This window comes from Scyliorhinus torazame, chromosome 24, assembly GCF_047496885.1.
Source record: "Scyliorhinus torazame isolate Kashiwa2021f chromosome 24, sScyTor2.1, whole genome shotgun sequence".
In the NCBI taxonomy this organism is placed as follows: domain Eukaryota; kingdom Metazoa; phylum Chordata; class Chondrichthyes; order Carcharhiniformes; family Scyliorhinidae; genus Scyliorhinus; species Scyliorhinus torazame.
The window spans coordinates 13,330,736-13,358,682 of record NC_092730.1 but is presented as its reverse complement, the minus strand read 5'-3'; the positions used below and the strand labels follow the sequence as shown (position 1 = coordinate 13,358,682).

Here is a 27,947-nt window from a genome sequence, read left to right as displayed (position 1 = left end):
GTGTTACACAGTGACAGACCCGTCCCCACCAGTACTGTACCCCAGTGTTATACAGTGACAGACCCATCCCCACCAGTAATGTACCCCAGTGTTATGTGTTATTCAGCGACAGACCCGTCCCCACCAGCACTGTACCCCAGTGCTATACAATGACAGACCCGTCCCCACCAGTACTGTACCCCAGTGTTATACAGTGACAGACCCGTCTCCACCAGTACTGTACCCCAGTGTTATAGTGACAGACCTGTCCCCACCAGTACTGTACCCCAGTGTTATACAGTGACCGACACATTCCCACCAGTACTGTACCCCAGTGTTATACAGTGACAGACCCATCCCCACCAGTAATGTACCCCAGTGTTATGTGTTATACAGTGACAGACCCATCCCCACCAGTACTGTACTCCAGTGTTATTCAGCGACAGACCCGTCCCCACCAGCACTGTACCCCAGTGCTATACAATGACAGACCCATCCCCACCAGTACTGTACCCCAGTGTTATAGTGACAGACCTGTCTCCACCAGTACTGTACCCCAGTGTTATACAGTGACAGACCTGTCCCCACCAGTACTGTACCCCAGTGTTATACAGTGACAGACCCGTCCCCACCAGTACTGTACTTCAGTGTTATAGTGAAAGACCCGTCTCCACCAGTACTGTACCCCAGTGTTATACCAGTGACAGACCCATCCCCACCGGTACTGTACCCCAGTGTTATACAGTGACAGACCCGTCCCCACCAGTACTGTACCCCAGTGTTATACAGTGACAGACCCATCCCCACCAGTAATGTACCCCAGTGTTATGTGTTATTCAGCGACAGACCCGTCCCCACCAGCACTGTACCGCAGTGCTATACAATGACAGACCCGTCCCCACCAGTACTCTACCCCAGTGTTATACAGTGACAGACCCGTCTCCACCAGTACTGTACCCCAGTGTTATAGTGACAGACCTGTCCCCACCAGTACTGTACCCCAGTGTTATACAGTGACCGACACATTCCCACCAGTACTGTACCCCAGTGTTATACAGTGACAGACCCATCCCCACCAGTAATGTACCCCAGTGTTATGTGTTATACAGTGACAGACCCATCCCCACCAGTACTGTACTCCAGTGTTATTCAGCGACAGACCCGTCCCCACCAGCACTGTACCCCAGTGCTATACAATGACAGACCCATCCCCACCAGTACTGTACCCCAGTGTTATAGTGACAGACCTGTCTCCACCAGTACTGTACCCCAGTGTTATACAGTGACAGACCTGTCCCCACCAGTACTGTACCCCAGTGTTATACAGTGACAGACCCGTCCCCACCAGTACTGTACTTCAGTGTTATAGTGACAGACCCGTCTCCACCAGTACTGTACCCCAGTGTTATACCGTGACAGACCTATCCCCACCAGTACTGTACCAGTGTTATACCAGTGACAGACCCATCCCCACCGGTACTGTACCCCAGTGTTATACAACAACAGACCCGTCCCCACCAGTACTGCACCTGTATTACGCAGCGACAGACCCCTCCCCACCAGTACTGTACCCCAGTGTTATACAGGGACAGACCCCTCCCCACCAGTACTGTACCCCAGTGTTATACAGTGACAGACCCGTCCCCACCAGTACTGCACCCCAGTGTTTTCAGTGACAGACCCGTCCCCACCAGTACTGTACCCCAGTGTTATACAGTGACAGACCCGTCCCCACCAGTACTGTACCCCAGTGTTATACAGTGACAGACCCATTGCCACCAATACTGTACCCCAGTGTTATACAATGCCTTCCAGTCCCTTTTCCTTCTGTTGCATTGACATACTTTTGGATTGATAAAATTTACAATTAACTGCTTCAGGCCTGCCAACTTGATAATTTCAAATATTTGCACTGATTTCAGTTTATGAACATTTGGCAGTGTCTTAAATGTAACCGTCCCCCCCCCCGTTTTATTAATATGCCTCAATTGTTCGGATAACAAATCTCTCTTCTGACAGAAAAGGACAGAAATTATGTTCTTCACAGCCCAGGTGTATAATCTTCATCCACATACCATCACAGAACACTGAAATTCCAAGGCTCAACTTCAATCTTGTTGCAACTTGGGCAAAGATGAACAGCAAACATGAAGGGTGCAATTGCAATGTTGGGGTTGTACTATAGGCCTCCCAACAGCCAGTGGGATAAAAAGTGGGACAAAAAAGGGAAGTTATGCACAGAGTTAGAGGAAGTAGGTGAGATCCTTAATAAGCATTTTGCATCGGTATTCACCAAAGAGAGGAACATGGCAGATGTTGAGTTAGGGATGGGTGCATGAATATTCTAGGACATGTCAGCATAATGAAGTAGGAAGCGTTGGATAACTTAAAATGCAGAAGACAAGTCCCCTGGGCCAGGTGGGATACATCAGTGCTGGGACCACGGTTGTTTGTGTATATGATCTACACGAAAATGTAGATGGTCAGATTAGCAAGTTTGCAGATGACACTAAGATAGGTGGAGTTGCAGATAGAGAAGGGGACTGTCAGAGAATACAGCAGAATATAGATAGATTGTAGAGTTGAGAGAGAAATGGCTGATGGAGTTCAATCCGGACAAATGCGAGGTAATGCATTTTGAAAGATCAAATTCAGGTGTGAATTATACAGTAAATGGCAGAACACTTAGCAGCATTGACACACAGAGGGGTCTGGGCGTTCAGGTCCACAGTTCCACGAACGTGGCAGTGCAGGTGGATAAGGTGGTCAAGAAAGAATACGGCATGCTTTTCTTCATTGGCCAGGGCATTGAGTACAAGAGTTGGAAGGTCATGTTGCAGTTGTATAAAACTTCAGTCAGGCCACATTTGGAATATTGCGTGCTATTCTGGTTGCCACACGACCAGAAGAACGTGGATGCTTTGGAGAGAGTGCAAAGAAGGTTTACCAGGATGGTGTCTGGTCTGGAGGGTGTTAGCTGTAACGAGAGGTTGAATAAACGCGGATTGTTTTGGATGGTAAGACGGAGGCTATGGGGAAAAGTGATTTGGGTCTACAAAATTACGAGAGGTACAGAAGTACAGAAGCTTCTTCCCAGGGTGGAAGATTCAATTACAAGAGGAGCACAAGTTCAAGGCGAGAGGGGTAAAGTTGAGGGGAGATGCGCGGGAAAGCTTTTCACGCAGCGGCTGGTGGGTGCCTGGAACGCGTTGCCCGTGGAGGTGGTGGAGGCAGGCACGATAGCAACTTAAAAAAAAATAATTTAGAGTACTCAATTCTATTTTTTTCAATAAGGGGCAATTTAGTGTGGCCAATCCATCTACAATGCACATCTTTTTGTGTTGTGGGGGTGAGACGCACGCAGACACAGGGAGAATGTGCAAACTCCACAAGGACAGTGACCCATCAGTGGCGTGAGGCAGCAGTGCTAACCAATTCGTCCCCATGCCACCCGACGATAGCAACGTTTCAGATGTATCTTGATAGACACATGAACGGGTGGGAAATGGGAAGACACAGATAGTTTGGACAAAAGGTAGATCGAAAGAAGGAATCTGCATCGGTGCATGTTTGGTGAGCCGAAGGGCCTGTTCCTGTGTTGTAATGTTCTTTGTTCAGTATTTTCCCAAATTTACACCATTATTTTGTTTGACAAAGAGATAAATATGAATTGAAATGATCTTGACTTGAAAATAAAAACAAGATATCCTCCAGTTCCATTGTGAATTGAAACAGATTTAAAATTAAACGGTTTTGACTAAAAACCATTTCAAAATAAAAAAATTCAAATGGAACAATTACTCTAAAGTGAACCCAGACACTGATATACATTATACACATGTAAAATGTGAACCCAGTCACTGATATACATTATACACATGTATAAAAGTGAATCCAGTCACTGATACACATTATACACATGTATAAAAGTGAATCCAGACACTGATATACATTATACACATGTACAAATGTGAACCCAGACACTGATATACATTATACACATGTACAAATTGAACGCAAGCACTGATATACAGTATACACATGTATAAAAGTGAACCCAGACACTGATACACATTATACACATGTATAAAAGTGAACCCAGACACTGATATACATTATACAGATGTATAAAAGTGAACACAAACATTGATACACATTATACCCATGTTTAAAAGTGAACACAAACACTGATATACATTATACACATGTATAAGTGAACCCAGACACAGATATACATTATACACATGTATAAAAGTGAACCTCAACATTGATACACATGTATAAAAGTGAACCCAGACATGGATACACATTATACACATGTATAAAAGTGAACCCAGACACTGATATACATTATACACATGTATAAAAGTGAACCCAGATACTGATACACATTATACACATGTATAAAAGTGAACCCAGACACGGATATACATTATACACATGTATAAATGTGAACCCAGACACTGATATACATTATACACATGTATAAAAGTGAACCCAAACACTGATACACATTATACACATGTATAAAAGTGAACCTAGACACTGATACACATTATACACAAGTACAAAAGTGAACCCAGACACTGATACACATTATACACAATTACTAAAGTGAACCCAGACACTGATATACATTATACACATGTATAAATGTGAACCCAGACACTGATACACATTATACACATGTATAAAAGTGAACGCAGACACTGATATACATTATACACATGTATGAAAGTGAACCCAGACACTGATATACATTATACACATGTATAAAATTGAACGCAAGCACTGATATACAGTATACACATGTATAAAAGTGAACCCAGACACGGATATACATTATACACATGAATAAAAGTGAACCCAGACACTGATACACATTATACACATGTATAAAAGTGAACACAGACACTGATATACATTATACACATGTATAAAAGTGAACCCAAACACTGATACACATTATACACATGTATAAAAGTGAACCCTAATACTGATACACATTATACACATGTATAAAAGTGAACCCAGACACTGATATACATTATACACATGTATAAATGTGAACCCAGACACTGATATACATTATACACATGTATAAAAGTGAACCCAGACACTGATACACATTATACAGATGTATAAAAGTGAACACAAACACTGATACACATTACACACGTGTATAAAAGTGAACCCAAACACTGATATACATTATACCCATGTATGAAAGTGAACCCAGACACTGATATACATTATACACATGTATAAAAGTGAACCCAAACACTGATATACATTATACACATGTATAAAAGTGAACCCAGACACTGATACACATGTATAAAAGTGAACCCAGACACTGATACACATTATACACATGTATAAAAGTGAACCCAGACACTGATACACATTATACACATGTATAAATGTGAACCCAGGCACTGATACACATTATACACATGTATAAAAGTGAACCCAGACACTGATACACATTCTACACATGTATAAAAGTGAACCCAGACACTGATACACATTATACAGATGTATAAAAGTGAACACAAACACTGATACACATTACACACGTGTATAAAAGTGAACCCAAACACTGATATACATTATACCCATGTATGAAAGTGAACCCAGACACTGATATACATTATACACATGTATAAAAGTGAACCCAAACACTGATACACATTATACACATGTATAAAAGTGAACCCTAATACTGATACACATTATACACATGTATAAAAGTGAACCCAGACACTGATATACATTATACACATGTATAAATGTGAACCCAGACACTGATATACATTATACACATGTATAAAAGTGAACCCAGACACTGATACACATTATACAGATGTATAAAAGTGAACCCAGACACGGATATACATTATACACATGAATAAAAGTGAACCCAGACACTGATACACATTATACACATGTATAAAAGTGAACACAGACACTGATATACATTATACACATGTATAAAAGTGAACCCAAACACTGATACACATTATACACATGTATAAAAGTGAACCCTAATACTGATACACATTATACACATGTATAAAAGTGAACCCAGACACTGATATACATTATACACATGTATAAATGTGAACCCAGACACTGATATACATTATACACATGTATAAAAGTGAACCCAGACACTGATACACATTATACAGATGTATAAAAGTGAACACAAACACTGATACACATTACACACGTGTATAAAAGTGAACCCAAACACTGATATACATTATACCCATGTATGAAAGTGAACCCAGACACTGATATACATTATACACATGTATAAAAGTGAACCCAAACACTGATATACATTATACACATGTATAAAAGTGAACCCAGACACTGATACACATGTATAAAAGTGAACCCAGACACTGATACACATTATACACATGTATAAAAGTGAACCCAGACACTGATACACATTATACACATGTATAAATGTGAACCCAGGCACTGATACACATTATACACATGTATAAAAGTGAACCCAGACACTGATACACATTCTACACATGTATAAAAGTGAACCCAGACACTGATACACATTATACAGATGTATAAAAGTGAACACAAACACTGATACACATTACACACGTGTATAAAAGTGAACCCAAACACTGATATACATTATACCCATGTATGAAAGTGAACCCAGACACTGATATACATTATACACATGTATAAAAGTGAACCCAAACACTGATACACATTATACACATGTATAAAAGTGAACCCTAATACTGATACACATTATACACATGTATAAAAGTGAACCCAGACACTGATATACATTATACACATGTATAAATGTGAACCCAGACACTGATATACATTATACACATGTATAAAAGTGAACCCAGACACTGATACACATTATACAGATGTATAAAAGTGAACCCTAATACTGATACACATTATACACATGTATAAAAGTGAACCCAGACACTGATATACATTATACACATGTATAAAAGTGAACCCAGACACTGATACACATTATACAGATGTATAAAAGTGAACACAAACACTGATACACGTTACACACGTGTATAAAAGTGAACCCAAACACTGATATACATTATACCCATGTATAAAAGTGAACCCAGGCACTGATATACATTATACACATGTATAAAAGTGAACCCAAACACTGATACACATTATACACATGTATAAGAGTGAACCCTAATACTGATACACATTATACACATGTATAAAAGTGAACCCAAACACTGATACACATTATACACATGTATAAAAGTGAACCCAGACACTGATATACATTATACACATGTATAAAAGTGAACCCAAACACTAATACACATTATACACATGTATAAGTGAACCCAGACACAGATATACATTATACACATGTATAAAAGTGAACCACAACATTGATACACATTATACACATGTATAAATGTGAACCCAAACACTGACACACATTATACACATGTATAAAAGTGAACCCAAACAGTGGTATACATTATACACATGTATAAGTGAACCCAAACACTGATATACACTATACACATGTATAAAGGTGAACCCAAACACTGATACACATTATACACATGTATAAAAGTGAACCCAAACACTGATACACATTATACACATGTATAAAAGTGAACCCAGGCACTGATACAAATGTATAAAAGTGAACCCAGACACTGATACACATTATACACGTGTATAAAGGTGAACCCAAACACTGATACACATTATACACATGTATAAAAGTGAACCCAGACACTGATACAAATGTATAAAAGTGAACCCAGACACTGATACACATTATACACATGTATAAAAGTGAACCCAGACACTGATACACATTATACACATGTATAAAAGTGAGCCCAGACACTGATACACATTATACACATGTATAAAAGTGAACCCAGACACTGATACACATTATACACGTATAAATTGAACGCAAGCACTGATATACATTATACACATGTATAAAAGTGAGCCCAAACATTGATACACATTATACACATGCATAAAAGTGAACCCAAAGACTGTTATACATTATACACATGTATAATAGTGAACTAAGACACTGCTATGAAATTAAATGAAAATCGCATATTGTCACAAGTAGGCTTCAATGGAGTTACTGTGAAAAGCCCCTAGTCACCACATTCCGGCGCCTGCTCGGGGAGGCTGGTACGTATAAAAGTGAACCCAAAGATTGATATACATTATACACATGTATAAAAGTGAACCCAGACACTGATATCCATTATACACATGTATAAAAGTGAACCCAGACACTGATACACATTATACACATGTATAAAAGTGAACCCAGACACTGATACACAAGTATAAAAGTGAACCCAGACACTGATACACATTATACACATGTATAAAAGTGAACCCAGACACTGATACACATTATACACATGTATAAATTGAACGCAGGCACTGATATACAGTATACACATGTATAAAAGTGAACCCAGACACTGATATACATTATACACATGTATAAAAGTGAACCCAGACACTGATATACATTATACACATGTATAAAAGTGAACCCAGACACTGATATACATTATACACATGTATAAGTTGAACGCAAGCACTGATATACAGTATACACAGGTATGAAAGTGAACCCAGACACTGATATACATTATACACATGTATAACAGTGAACCCAAAGACTGATATACATGATACACATGTATAAAAGTGAATCCAACCACTGATACACATTACACAGATGTATAAAAGTGAACCCAGACACTGATACACATTATACACATGTACAAATTAGACGCAAGCACTGATATACAGTGTACACATGTATAAAAGTGAGCCCAAACATTGATACACATTATACACATGCATGAAAGTGAACCCAGACACTGATACACATTATACACATGTATAAAAGTGAACCCAGACACTGATACACATTATACACATGTATAAAAGTGAGCCCAGACACTGATACACATTATACACATGTATAAAAGTGAACCCAGACACTGATACACATTATACACGTCTAAATTGAACGCAAGCACTGATATACATTATACACATGTATAAAAGTGACCCAAACATTGATACACATTATACACATGCATAAAAGTGTACCCAAAGACTGATATACATTATACACATGTATAAAAGTGAACACAAACACTGATATACATTATACACATGTATAATAGTGAACCCAGACACTGCTATGAAATTAAATGAAAATCGCATATTGTCACAAGTAGGCTTCAATGGAGTTACTGTGAAAAGCCCCTAGTCGCCACATTCCGGCGCCTGCTCGGGGAGGCTGGTACCTATAAAAGTGAACCCAAAGATTGATATACATTATACACATGTATAAAAGTGAACCCAGACACTGATATCCATTATACACATGTATAAAAGTGAACCCAGACACTGATACACATTGTACACATGTATAAAAGTGAACCCAGACACTGATACACAAGTATAAAAGTGAACCCAGACACTGATACACATTATACACATGTATAAAAGTGAACCCAGACACTGATACACATTATACACATGTATAAATTGAACGCAAGCACTGATATACAGTATACACATGTATAAAAGTGAACCCAGACACTGATACACATTATACACATGTATAAATTGAACGCAAGCACTGATATACAGTATACACATGTATAAAAGTGAACCCAGACACTGATATACATTATACACATGTATAAAAGTGAACCCAGACACTGATATACATTATACACATGTATAAAAGTGAACCCAGAAACTGATATACATTATACACATGTATAAAAGTGAACCCAGACACTGATATACATTATACACATGTATAAAAGTGAACCCAGACACTGATACACATTATACACATGTATAAAAGTGAGCCCAGACACTGATACACATTATACACATGTATAAGTTGAACGCAAGCACTGATATACAGTATACACAGGTATGAAAATGAACCCAGACACTGATATACATTATACACATGTATAACAGTGAACCCAAAGACTGATATACATGATACACATGTATAAAAGTGAACCCAGACACTGATATACATTATACACATGTATAAAAGTGAACCCAGACACTGATATACATTATACACATGTATAAAAGTGAATCCAAACACTGATACACATTATACACATGTATAAAAGTGAACCCAAACATTGATACACATTACACAGATGTATAAAAGTGAACCCAGACACTGATACACATTATACACATGTACAAATTGAACGCAAGCACTGATATACAGTATACACATGTATAAAAGTGAGCCCAAACATTGATACACATTATACACATGCATGAAAGTGAACCCAGACACTGATATACATTATACACATGTATAAATGTGAACCCAGACACTGATATACATTATACACATGTATAAAAGTGAACCCAGACACTGATATACATTATACACATGTATAAAAGTGAACCCAGACACTGATATACATTATACACATGTATAAAAGTGAACCCAGACACTGATATACATTATACACATGTATAAATGTGAACCCAGACACTGATACACATTATACACATGTATAAAAGTGAACCCAAACAGTGGTATACATTATACGCATGTATAAGTGAACCCAGACACAGATATACATTATACACATGTATAAAAGTGAACCACAACATTGATACACATTATACACATGTATAAAAGTGAACCAAAAAAAAGATACACATTATACACATGTATAAAAGTGAGCCCAGACACAGAAATACATTATACACATGTATAAAAGTGAACCCAGACACTGATACACATTATACACATGTATAAAAGTGAGCCCAGACACTGATACACATTATACACATGTATAAGTTGAACGCAAGCACTGATATACAGTATACACTGGTATGAAAATGAACCCAGACACTGATATACATTATACACATGTATAACAGTGAACCCAAAGACTGTTATACATGATACACATGTATAAAAGTGAACCCAGACACTGATATACATTATACACATGTATAAAAGTGAACCCAGACACTGATATACATTATACACATGTATAAAAGTGAATCCAAACACTGATACACATTATACACATGTATAAAAGTGAACCCAAACATTGATACACATTACACAGATGTATAAAAGTGAACCCAGACACTGATACACATTATACACATGTACAAATTGAACGCAAGCACTGATATACAGTATACACATGTATAAAAGTGAGCCCAAACATTGATACACATTATACACATGCATGAAAGTGAACCCAGACACTGATATACATTATATACATGTATAAAAGTGAATCCAGTCACTGATATACATTATACACATGTATAAAAGTGAATCCAGACACTGATATACATTATACACATGTATAAATGTGAACCCAGTCACTGATATACATTATACACATGTATAAATGTGAACCCAGACACTGATATACATTATACACATGTACAAATTGAACGCAAGCAGTGATATACAGTATACACATGTATAAAAGTGAACCCAGACACTGATACACATTATACACATGTATAAAAGTGAACCCAGACACTGATATACATTATACAGATGTATAAAAGTGAACACAAACACTGATACACATTATACCCATCTATAAAAGTGAACCCAAACACTGATATACATTATACCCATGTTTAAAAGTGAACCCAAACACTGATATACATTATACACATGTATAAAAGTGAACACAAACGCTGATATACATTATACACATGTATAAGTGAACCCAGACACAGATATACATTATACACATGTATAAAAGTGAACCTCAACATTGATACACATGTATAAAAGTGAACCCAGACACGGATACACATTATACACATGTATAAAAGTGAACCCAGACACTGATATACATTATACACATGTATAAAAGTGAACCCAGATACTGATACACATTATACACATGTATAAAAGTGAACCCAGACACGGATATACATTATACACATGTATAAATGTGAACCCAGACACTGATATACATTATACACATGTATAAAAGTGAACCCAAACATTGATACACATTATACACATGTATAAAAGTGAACCCAGACACTGATACACATTATACACAAGTACTAAAGTGAACCCAGACACTGATATACATTATACACATGTATAAAAGTGAACCCAGACACTGATATACATTATACACATGTATAAATGTGAACCCAGACACTGATACACATTATACACATGTATAAAAGTGAACACAGACACTGATATACATTATACACATGTATAAAAGTGAACCCAAACACTGATATACATTATACACATGTATAAAAGTGAACCCAAACACTGATACACATTATACACATGTATAAAAGTGAACCCTAATACTGATACACATTATACACATGTATAAAAGTGAACCCAGACACTGATATACATTATACACATGTATAAATGTGAACCCAGACACTGATATACATTATACACATGTATAAAAGTGAACCCAGACACTGATACACATTATACACATGTATAAAAGTTAACCCAAACAGTGGTATACATTATACACATGTATAAAAGTGAACCCAAACACTGATATACATTATACACATGTATAAAAGTGAACCCAGACACTGATACACATGTATAAAAGTGAACCCAGACACTGATACACATTATACACATGTATAAAAGTGAACCCAGACACTGATACACATTATACACATGTATAAATGTGAACCCAGACACTGATACACATTATACACATGTATAAAAGTGAACCCAGACACTGATACACATTCTACACATGTATAAAAGTGAACCCAGACACTGATACACATTATACAGATGTATAAAAGTGAACACAAACACTGATACACATTACACACGTGTATAAAAGTGAACCCAAACACTGATATACATTATACCCATGTATGAAAGTGAACCCAGACACTGATATACATTATACACATGTATAAAAGTGAACCCAAACACTGATACACATTATACACATGTATAAAAGTGAACCCTAATACTGATACACATTATACACATGTATAAAAGTGAACGCAGACACTGATATACATTATACACATGTATAAATGTGAACCCAGACACTGATATACATTATACACATGTATAAAAGTGAACACAAACACTGATACACATTACACACGTGTATAAAAGTGAACCCAAACACTGATATACATTATACCCATGTATGAAAGTGAACCCAGACACTGATATACATTATACACATGTATAAAAGTGAACCCAAACACTGATACACATTATACACATGTATAAAAGTGAACCCTAATACTGATACACATTATACACATGTATAAAAGTGAACGCAGACACTGATATACATTATACACATGTATAAAAGTGAACCCAGACACTGATATACATTATTCACATGTATAAAAGTGAACCCAGACACTGATACACATTATACAGATGTATAAAAGTGAACACAAACACTGATACACGTTACACACGTGTATAAAAGTGAACCCAAACACTGATATACATTATACCCATGTATAAAAGTGAACCCAGACACTGATATACATTATACACATGTATAAAAGTGAACCCAAACACTGATACACATTATACACATGTATAAGAGTGAACCCTAATACTGATACACATTATACACATGTATAAAAGTGAACCCAGACACTGATACACATTATACACATGTATAAAAGTGAACCCAGACACTGATATACATTATACACATGTATAGATGTGAACCCAGACACTGATATACATTATACACATGTATAAAAGTGAACCCAAACACTGATACACATTATACACATGTATAAAAGTGAACCCAGACACTGATATACATTATACACATGTATAAAAGTGAACCCAGACACTGATATACATTATACACATGTATAAAAGTGAACCCAAACACTAATACATATTATACACATGTATAAGTGAACCCAGACACAGATATACATTATACACATGTATAAAAGTGAACCACAACATTGATACACATTATACACATGTATAAAGGTGAACCCAAACACTGACACACATTATACACATGTATAAAAGTGAACCCAAACAGTGGTATACATTATACACATGTATAAGTGAACCCAAACACTGATATACATTATACACATGTATAAAGGTGAACCCAAACACTGATACACATTATACACATGTATAAAAGTGAACCCAAACACTGATACACATTATACACATGTATAAAAGTGAACCCAGGCACTGATACAAATGTATAAAAGTGAACCCAGACACTGATACACATTATACAGATGTATAAAAGTGAACCCTAATACTGATACACATTATACACATGTATAAAAGTGAACCCAGACACTGATATACATTATACACATGTATAAAAGTGAACCCAGACACTGATACACATTATACACATGTATAAAGGTGAACCCTAATACTGATACACATTATACACATGTATAAAAGTGAACCCAAACACTGATACACATTATACACATGTATAAAAGTGAACCCAGGCACTGATACAAATGTATAAAAGTGAACCCAGACACTGATACACATTATACACGTGTATAAAGGTGAACCCAAACACTGATACACATTATACACATGTATAAAAGTGAACCCAGACACTGATACAAATGTATAAAAGTGAACCCAGGCACTGATACACATTATACACATGTATAAAAGTGAACCCAGACACTGATACACATTATACACATGTATAAAAGTGAGCCCAGACACTGATACACATTATACACGTATAAATTGAACGCAAGCACTGATATACATTATACACATGTATAAAAGTGAGCCCAAACATTGATACACATTATACACATGCATAAAAGTGAACCCAAAGACTGATATACATTATACACATGTATAAAAGTGAACACAAACACTGATATACATTATACACATGTATAATAGTGAACCCAGACACTGCTATGAAATTAAATGAAAATCGCATATTGTCACAAGTAGGCTTCAATGGAGTTACTGTGAAAAGACCCTAGTCACCACATTCCGGCGCCTGCTCGGGGAGGCAGGTACGTATAAAAGTGAACCCAAAGATTGATATACATTATACACATGTATAAAAGTGAACCCAGACACTGATATCCATTATACACATGTATAAAAGTGAACCCAGACACTGATACACATTATACACATGTATAAAAGTGAACCCAGACACTGATACACAAGTATAAAAGTGAACCCAGACACTGATACACATTATACACATGTATAAAAGTGAACCCAGACACTGATACACATTATACACATGTATAAATTGAACGCAAGCACTGATATACAGTATACACATGTATAAAAGTGAACCCAGACACTGATACACATTATACACATGTATAAAAGTGAACCCAAACACTGATACACATTACACACATGTATAAAAGTGAACCCAAACACTGATACACATTATACACATGTATAAAAGTGAACCCAAACACTGATATACATTACACACATGTATAAAAGTGAACCCAGACACTGATACACATTATATACATGTATAAAAGAGAACCCAGACACTGATATACATTATACATATGTATAAAAGTGAACCCAGACACTGATACACATTATACACATGTATAAATGTGAACCCAGACACTGATACACATGTATGAAAGTGAGCCCAGACACAGATATACATTATACACATGTATAAAAGAGAACCCAGAAACTGATATACATTATACACATGTATAAAAGTGAACCCAGACACTGATACACATTATACACATGTATAAAAGTGAACCCAGACACTGATGTACATTATACACATGTATAAAAGTGAACCCAAACACTGATACAAATGTATAAAAGTGAACCCAAGCACTGATATACATTATACACATGTATAAAAGTGAGCCCAGACATGATATACATTATACACATGTATAAAAGTGAACCCAAACACTGATACACATTACACACATGTATAAAAGTGAACCCAAACACTGATACAAATGTATAAAAGTGAACCCAAGCACTGATATACATTATACACATGTATAAATGTGAACCCAGACACAGATATACATTATACACATGTATAAAAGTGAACCCAAACACTGATACAAATGTATAAAAGTGAACCCAAGCACTGATATACATTATACACATGTATAAATGTGAACCCAGACACAGATATACATTATACACATGTATAAAAGTGACCCCAGACACTGATATACATTATACACATGTATAAAAGTGAACGCAGACACTGATATACATTATACACATGTATAAAAGTGAGCCCAGACACTGATACACATGAATAAAAGTGAACCCAGACACTGATACACATGTATAAAAGTGAACCCAGACACTGATATACATTATACACATGTATAAAAGTGAGCCCAGACATGATATACATTATACACATGTATAAAAGTGAACCCAAACACTGATACACATTACACACATGTATAAAAGTGAACTTAAACACTGATATACATTATACACATGTATAAAAGTGAACCCAGACACTGATATACATTATACACATGTATAAAAGTGAACTGAGTCACTGATACACATGTATAAAAGTGAACCCAGACACTGATATACATTATACACATGTATAAAAGTGAACCCAAACACTGTTATACATTATACACATGTATAAAAGTGAACCCAGACACTGATACACATTATACACATGTACAAAAGTGAGCCCAGACACTGATACACATTATACACATGTATAAGTTGAACGCAAGCACTGATATACAGTATACACTGGTATGAAAATGAACCCAGACACTGATATACATTATACACATGTATAACAGTGAACCCAAAGACTGTTATACATGATACACATGTATAAAAGTGAACCCAGACACTGATATACATTATACACATGTATAAAAGTGAACCCAGACACTGATATACATTATACACATGTATAAAAGTGAATCCAAACACTGATACACATTATACACATGTATAAAAGTGAACCCAAACATTGATACACATTATACCCATCTATAAAAGTGAACCCAAACACTGATATACATTATACACATGTATAAATGTGAACCCAGACACTGATATACATTATACACATGTACAAATTGAACGCAAGCACTGATATACAGTATACACATGTATAAAAGTGAACCCAGACACTGATACACATTATACACATGTATAAAAGTGAACCCAGACACTGATATACATTATACAGATGTATAAAAGTGAACACAAACACTGATACACATTATACCCATCTATAAAAGTGAACCCAAACACTGATATACATTATACCCATGTTTAAAAGTGAACCCAAACACTGATATACATTATACACATGTATAAATGTGAACCCAGACACTGATATACATTATACACATGTACAAATTGAACGCAAGCACTGATATACAGTATACACATGTATAAAAGTGAACCCAGACACTGATACACATTATACACATGTATAAAAGTGAACCCAGACACTGATATACATTATACAGATGTATAAAAGTGAACACAAACACTGATACACATTATACCCATCTATAAAAGTGAACCCAAACACTGATATACATTATACCCATGTTTAAAAGTGAACCCAAACACTGATATACATTACACACATGTATAAAAGTGAACCCAGACACTGATACACATTATACACATGTATAAAAGAGAACCCAGACACTGATATACATTATACATATGTATAAAAGTGAACCCAGACACTGATACACATTATACACATGTATAAATGTGAACCCAGACACTGATACACATGTATGAAAGTGAGCCCAGACACAGATATACATTATACACATGTATAAAAGTGAGCCCAGACACTGATACACATGAATAAAAGTGAACCCAGACACTGATACACATGTATAAAAGTGAACCCAGACACTGATATACATTATACACATGTATAAAAGTGAGCCCAGACATGATATACATTATACACATGTATAAAAGTGAACCCAAACACTGATACACATTACACACATGTATAAAAGTGAACTTAAACACTGATATACATTATACACATGTATAAAAGTGAACCCAGACACTGATATACATTATACACATGTATAAAAGTGAACTGAGTCACTGATACACATGTATAAAAGTGAACCCAGACACTGATATACATTATACACATGTATAAAAGTGAACCCAAACACTGATATACATTATACACATGTATAAAAGTGAACCCAGACACTGATACACATTATACACATGTATAAAAGTGAGCCCAGACACTGATACACATTATACACATGTATAAGTTGAACGCAAGCACTGATATACAGTATACACTGGTATGAAAATGAACCCAGACACTGATATACATTATACACATGTATAACAGTGAACCCAAAGACTGTTATACATGATACACATGTATAAAAGTGAACCCAGACACTGATATACATTATACACATGTATAAAAGTGAACCCAGACACTGATATACATTATACACATGTATAAAAGTGAATCCAAACACTGATACACATTATACACATGTATAAAAGTGAACCCAAACATTGATACACATTATACCCATCTATAAAAGTGAACCCAAACACTGATATACATTATACACATGTATAAATGTGAACCCAGACACTGATATACATTATACACATGTACAAATTGAACGCAAGCACTGATATACAGTATACACATGTATAAAAGTGAACCCAGACACTGATACACATTATACACATGTATAAAAGTGAACCCAGACACTGATATACATTATACAGATGTATAAAAGTGAACACAAACACTGATACACATTATACCCATCTATAAAAGTGAACCCAAACACTGATATACATTATACCCATGTTTAAAAGTGAACCCAAACACTGATATACATTATACACATGTATAAAAGTGAACACAAACACTGATATACATTATACACATGTATAAGTGAACCCAGACACAGATATACATTATACACATGTATAAAAGTGAACCTCAACATTGATACACATGTATAAAAGTGAACCCAGACACGGATACACATTATACACATGTATAAAAGTGAACCCAGACACTGATATACATTATACACATGTATAAAAGTGAACCCAGATACTGATACACATTATACACATGTATAAAAGTGAACCCAGACACAGATATACATTATACACATGTATAAATGTGAACCCAGACACTGATATACATTATACACATGTATAAAAGTGAACCCAAACACTGATACACATTATACACACGTATAAAAGTTAACCTAGACGCTGATACACATTATACACAAGTACAAAAGTGAACCCAGACACTGATACACATTATACACAAGTACTAAAGTGAACCCAGACACTGATATACATTATACACATGTATAAATGTGAACCCAGACACTGATATACATTATACACATGTATAAAAGTGAACCCAGACACTGATATACATTATACACATGTATAAAAGTGAACCCAGACACTGATATACATTATACACATGTATAAAAGTGAACCCAGACACTGATATACATTATACACATGTATAAATGTGAACCCAGACACTGATACACATTATACACATGTATAAAAGTGAACCCAAACAGTGGTATACATTATACGCATGTATAAGTGAACCCAGACACAGATATACATTATACACATGTATAAAAGTGAACCACAACATTGATACACATTATACACATGTATAAAAGTGAACCAAAAAAAAGATACACATTATACACATGTATAAAAGTGAGCCCAGACACAGAAATACATTATACACATGTATAAAAGTGAACCCAGACACTGATACACATTATACACATGTATAAAAGTGAGCCCAGACACTGATACACATTATACACATGTATAAGTTGAACGCAAGCACTGATATACAGTATACACTGGTATGAAAATGAACCCAGACACTGATATACATTATACACATGTATAACAGTGAACCCAAAGACTGTTATACATGATACACATGTATAAAAGTGAACCCAGACACTGATATACATTATACACATGTATAAAAGTGAACCCAGACACTGATATACATTATACACATGTATAAAAGTGAATCCAAACACTGATACACATTATACACATGTATAAAAGTGAACCCAAACATTGATACACATTACACAGATGTATAAAAGTGAACCCAGACACTGATACACATTATACACATGTACAAATTGAACGCAAGCACTGATATACAGTATACACATGTATAAAAGTGAGCCCAAACATTGATACACATTATACACATGCATGAAAGTGAACCCAGACACTGATATACATTATATACATGTATAAAAGTGAATCCAGTCACTGATATACATTATACACATGTATAAAAGTAAATCCAGACACTGATATACATTATACACATGTATAAATGTGAACCCAGTCACTGATATACATTATACACATGTATAAATGTGAACCCAGACACTGATATACATTATACACATGTACAAATTGAACGCAAGCAGTGATATACAGTATACACATGTATAAAAGTGAACCCAGACACTGATACACATTATACACATGTATAAAAGTGAACCCAGACACTGATATACATTATACAGATGTATAAAAGTGAACACAAACACTGATACACATTATACCCATCTATAAAAGTGAACCCAAACACTGATATACATTATACCCATGTTTAAAAGTGAACCCAAACACTGATATACATTATACACATGTATAAAAGTGAACACAAACGCTGATATACATTATACACATGTATAAGTGAACCCAGACACAGATATACATTATACACATGTATAAAAGTGAACCTCAACATTGATACACATGTATAAAAGTGAACCCAGACACGGATACACATTATACACATGTATAAAAGTGAACCCAGACACTGATATACATTATACACATGTATAAAAGTGAACCCAGATACTGATACACATTATACACATGTATAAAAGTGAACCCAGACACGGATATACATTATACACATGTATAAATGTGAACCCAGACACTGATATACATTATACACATGTATAAAAGTGAACCCAAACATTGATACACATTATACACATGTATAAAAGTGAACCCAGACACTGATACACATTATACACAAGTACTAAAGTGAACCCAGACACTGATATACATTATACACATGTATAAAAGTGAACCCAGACACTGATATACATTATACACATGTATAAATGTGAACCCAGACACTGATACACATTATACACATGTATAAAAGTGAACACAGACACTGATATACATTATACACATGTATAAAAGTGAACCCAAACACTGATATACATTATACACATGTATAAAAGTGAACCCAAACACTGATACACATTATACACATGTATAAAAGTGAACCCTAATACTGATACACATTATACACATGTATAAAAGTGAACCCAGACACTGATATACATTATACACATGTATAAATGTGAACCCAGACACTGATATACATTATACACATGTATAAAAGTGAACCCAGACACTGATACACATTATACACATGTATAAAAGTGAACCCAAACAGTGGTATACATTATACACATGTATAAAAGTGAACCCAAACACTGATATACATTATACACATGTATAAAAGTGAACCCAGACACTGATACACATGTATAAAAGTGAACCCAGACACTGATACACATTATACACATGTATAAAAGTGAACCCAGACACTGATACACATTATACACATGTATAAATGTGAACCCAGACACTGATACACATTATACACATGTATAAAAGTGAACCCAGACACTGATACACATTCTACACATGTATAAAAGTGAACCCAGACACTGATACACATTATACAGATGTATAAAAGTGAACACAAACACTGATACACATTACACACGTGTATAAAAGTGAACCCAAACACTGATATACATTATACCCATGTATGAAAGTGAACCCAGACACTGATATACATTATACACATGTATAAAAGTGAACCCAAACACTGATACACATTATACACATGTATAAAAGTGAACCCTAATACTGATACACATTATACACATGTATAAAAGTGAACGCAGACACTGATATACATTATACACATGTATAAATGTGAACCCAGACACTGATATACATTATACACATGTATAAAAGTGAACACAAACACTGATACACATTACACACGTGTATAAAAGTGAACCCAAACACTGATATACATTATACCCATGTATGAAAGTGAACCCAGACACTGATATACATTATACACATGTATAAAAGTGAACCCAAACACTGATACACATTATACACATGTATAAAAGTGAACCCTAATACTGATACACATTATACACATGTATAAAAGTGAACGCAGACACTGATATACATTATACACATGTATAAAAGTGAACCCAGACACTGATATACATTATACACATGTATAAAAGTGAACCCAGACACTGATACACATTATACAGATGTATAAAAGTGAACACAAACACTGATACACGTTACACACGTGTATAAAAGTGAACCCAAACACTGATATACATTATACCCATGTATAAAAGTGAACCCAGACACTGATATACATTATACACATGTATAAAAGTGAACCCAAACACTGATACACATTATACACATGTATAAGAGTGAACCCTAATACTGATACACATTATACACATGTATAAAAGTGAACCCAGACACTGATACACATTATACACATGTATAAAAGTGAACCCAGACACTGATATACATTATACACATGTATAGATGTGAACCCAGACACTGATATACATTATACACATGTATAAAAGTGAACCCAAACACTGATACACATTATACACATGTATAAAAGTGAACCCAGACACTGATATACATTATACACATGTATAAAAGTGAACCCAGACACTGATATACATTATACACATGTATAAAAGTGAACCCAAACACTAATACATATTATACACATGTATAAGTGAACCCAGACACAGATATACATTATACACATGTATAAAAGTGAACCACAACATTGATACACATTATACACATGTATAAAGGTGAACCCAAACACTGACACACATTATACACATGTATAAAAGTGAACCCAAACAGTGGTATACATTATACACATGTATAAGTGAACCCAAACACTGATATACATTATACACATGTATAAAGGTGAACCCAAACACTGATACACATTATACACATGTATAAAAGTGAACCCAAACACTGATACACATTATACACATGTATAAAAGTGAACCCAGGCACTGATACAAATGTATAAAAGTGAACCCAGACACTGATACACATTATACAGATGTATAAAAGTGAACCCTAATACTGATACACATTATACACATGTATAAAAGTGAACCCAGACACTGATATACATTATACACATGTATAAAAGTGAACCCAGACACTGATACACATTATACACATGTATAAAGGTGAACCCTAATACTGATACACATTATACACATGTATAAAAGTGAACCCAAACACTGATACACATTATACACATGTATAAAAGTGAACCCAGGCACTGATACAAATGTATAAAAGTGAACCCAGACACTGATACACATTATACACGTGTATAAAGGTGAACCCAAACACTGATACACATTATACACATGTATAAAAGTGAACCCAGACACTGATACAAATGTATAAAAGTGAACCCAGGCACTGATACACATTATACACATGTATAAAAGTGAACCCAGACACTGATACACATTATACACATGTATAAAAGTGAGCCCAGACACTGATACACATTATACACGTATAAATTGAACGCAAGCACTGATATACATTATACACATGTATAAAAGTGAGCCCAAACATTGATACACATTATACACATGCATAAAAGTGAACCCAAAGACTGATATACATTATACACATGTATAAAAGTGAACACAAACACTGATATACATTATACACATGTATAATAGTGAACCCAGACACTGCTATGAAATTAAATGAAAATCGCATATTGTCACAAGTAGGCTTCAATGGAGTTACTGTGAAAAGACCCTAGTCACCACATTCCGGCGCCTGCTCGGGGAGGCAGGTACGTATAAAAGTGAACCCAAAGATTGATATACATTATACACATGTATAAAAGTGAACCCAGACACTGATATCCATTATACACATGTATAAAAGTGAACCCAGACACTGATACACATTATACACATGTATAAAAGTGAACCCAGACACTGATACACAAGTATAAAAGTGAACCCAGACACTGATACACATTATACACATGTATAAAAGTGAACCCAGACACTGATACACATTATACACATGTATAAATTGAACGCAAGCACTGATATACAGTATACACATGTATAAAAGTGAACCCAGACACTGATACACATTATACACATGTATAAAAGTGAACCCAAACACTGATACACATTACACACATGTATAAAAGTGAACCCAAACACTGATACACATTATACACATGTATAAAAGTGAACCCAAACACTGATATACATTACACACATGTATAAAAGTGAACCCAGACACTGATACACATTATATACATGTATAAAAGAGAACCCAGACACTGATATACATTATACATATGTATAAAAGTGAACCCAGACACTGATACACATTATACACATGTATAAATGTGAACCCAGACACTGATACACATGTATGAAAGTGAGCCCAGACACAGATATACATTATACACATGTATAAAAGAGAACCCAGAAACTGATATACATTATACACATGTATAAAAGTGAACCCAGACACTGATACACATTATACACATGTATAAAAGTGAACCCAGACACTGATGTACATTATACACATGTATAAAAGTGAACCCAAACACTGATACAAATGTATAAAAGTGAACCCAAGCACTGATATACATTATACACATGTATAAAAGTGAGCCCAGACATGATATACATTATACACATGTATAAAAGTGAACCCAAACACTGATACACATTACACACATGTATAAAAGTGAACCCAAACACTGATACAAATGTATAAAAGTGAACCCAAGCACTGATATACATTATACACATGTATAAATGTGAACCCAGACACAGATATACATTATACACATGTATAAAAGTGAACCCAAACACTGATACAAATGTATAAAAGTGAACCCAAGCACTGATATACATTATACACATGTATAAATGTGAACCCAGACACAGATATACATTATACACATGTATAAAAGTGACCCCAGACACTGATATACATTATACACATGTATAAAAGTGAGCCCAGACATGATATACATTATACACATGTATAAAAGTGAACCCAAACACTGATACACATTACACACATGTATAAAAGTGAACTTAAACACTGATATACATTATACACATGTATAAAAGTGAACCCAGACACTGATATACATTATACACATGTATAAAAGTGAACTGAGTCACTGATACACATGTATAAAAGTGAACCCAGACACTGATATACATTATACACATGTATAAAAGTGAACCCAAACACTGTTATACATTATACACATGTATAAAAGTGAACCCAGACACTGATACACATTATACACATGTATAAGTTGAACGCAAGCACTGATATACAGTATACACTGGTATGAAAATGAACCCAGACACTGATATACATTATACACATGTATAACAGTGAACCCAAAGACTGTTATACATGATACACATGTATAAAAGTGAACCCAGACACTGATATACATTATACACATGTATAAAAGTGAACCCAGACACTGATATACATTATACACATGTATAAAAGTGAACCCAAACATTGATACACATTATACCCATCTATAAAAGTGAACCCAAACACTGATATACATTATACACATGTATAAATGTGAACCCAGACACTGATATACATTATACACATGTACAAATTGAACGCAAGCACTGATATACAGTATACACATGTATAAAAGTGAACCCAGACACTGATACACATTATACACATGTATAAAAGTGAACCCAGACACTGATATACATTATACAGATGTATAAAAGTGAACACAAACACTGATACACATTATACCCATCTATAAAAGTGAACCCAAACACTGATATACATTATACCCATGTTTAAAAGTGAACCCAAACACTGATATACATTATACACATGTATAAATGTGAACCCAGACACTGATATACATTATACACATGTACAAATTGAACGCAAGCACTGATATACAGTATACACATGTATAAAAGTGAACCCAGACACTGATACACATTATACACATGTATAAAAGTGAACCCAGACACTGATATACATTATACAGATGTATAAAAGTGAACACAAACACTGATACACATTATACCCATCTATAAAAGTGAACCCAAACACTGATATACATTATACCCATGTTTAAAAGTGAACCCAAACACTGATATACATTACACACATGTATAAAAGTGAACCCAGACACTGATACACATTATACACATGTATAAAAGAGAACCCAGACACTGATATACATTATACATATGTATAAAAGTGAACCCAGACACTGATACACATTATACACATGTATAAATGTGAACCCAGACACTGATACACATGTATGAAAGTGAGCCCAGACACAGATATACATTATACACATGTATAAAAGTGAGCCCAGACACTGATACACATGAATAAAAGTGAACCCAGACACTGATACACATGTATAAAAGTGAACCCAGACACTGATATACATTATACACATGTATAAAAGTGAGCCCAGACATGATATACATTATACACATGTATAAAAGTGAACCCAAACACTGATACACATTACACACATGTATAAAAGTGAACTTAAACACTGATATACATTATACACATGTATAAAAGTGAACCCAGACACTGATATACATTATACACATGTATAAAAGTGAACTGAGTCACTGATACACATGTATAAAAGTGAACCCAGACACTGATATACATTATACACATGTATAAAAGTGAACCCAAACACTGATATACATTATACACATGTATAAAAGTGAACCCAGACACTGATACACATTATACACATGTATAAAAGTGAGCCCAGACACTGATACACATTATACACATGTATAAGTTGAACGCAAGCACTGATATACAGTATACACTGGTATGAAAATGAACCCAGACACTGATATACATTATACACATGTATAACAGTGAACCCAAAGACTGTTATACATGATACACATGTATAAAAGTGAACCCAGACACTGATATACATTATACACATGTATAAAAGTGAACCCAGACACTGATATACATTATACACATGTATAAAAGTGAATCCAAACACTGATACACATTATACACATGTATAAAAGTGAACCCAAACATTGATACACATTATACCCATCTATAAAAGTGAACCCAAACACTGATATACATTATACACATGTATAAATGTGAACCCAGACACTGATATACATTATACACATGTACAAATTGAACGCAAGCACTGATATACAGTATACACATGTATAAAAGTGAACCCAGACACTGATACACATTATACACATGTATAAAAGTGAACCCAGACACTGATATACATTATACAGATGTATAAAAGTGAACACAAACACTGATACACATTATACCCATCTATAAAAGTGAACCCAAACACTGATATACATTATACCCATGTTTAAAAGTGAACCCAAACACTGATATACATTATACACATGTATAAAAGTGAACACAAACACTGATATACATTATACACATGTATAAGTGAACCCAGACACAGATATACATTATACACATGTATAAAAGTGAACCTCAACATTGATACACATGTATAAAAGTGAACCCAGACACGGATACACATTATACACATGTATAAAAGTGAACC

The 27,947-nt window shown here is 34.9% G+C and overlaps 1 protein-coding gene across 1 annotated transcript in view; it reads right to left on the bottom strand.

Moving 5' to 3' along the window:
• LOC140399899 (breast cancer metastasis-suppressor 1 homolog) overlaps positions 1-27,947 on the bottom strand; it is a 126,777-nt gene that overhangs the window by 52,397 nt on the left and 46,433 nt on the right. The gene's annotated exons all lie outside the window — the stretch shown is intronic.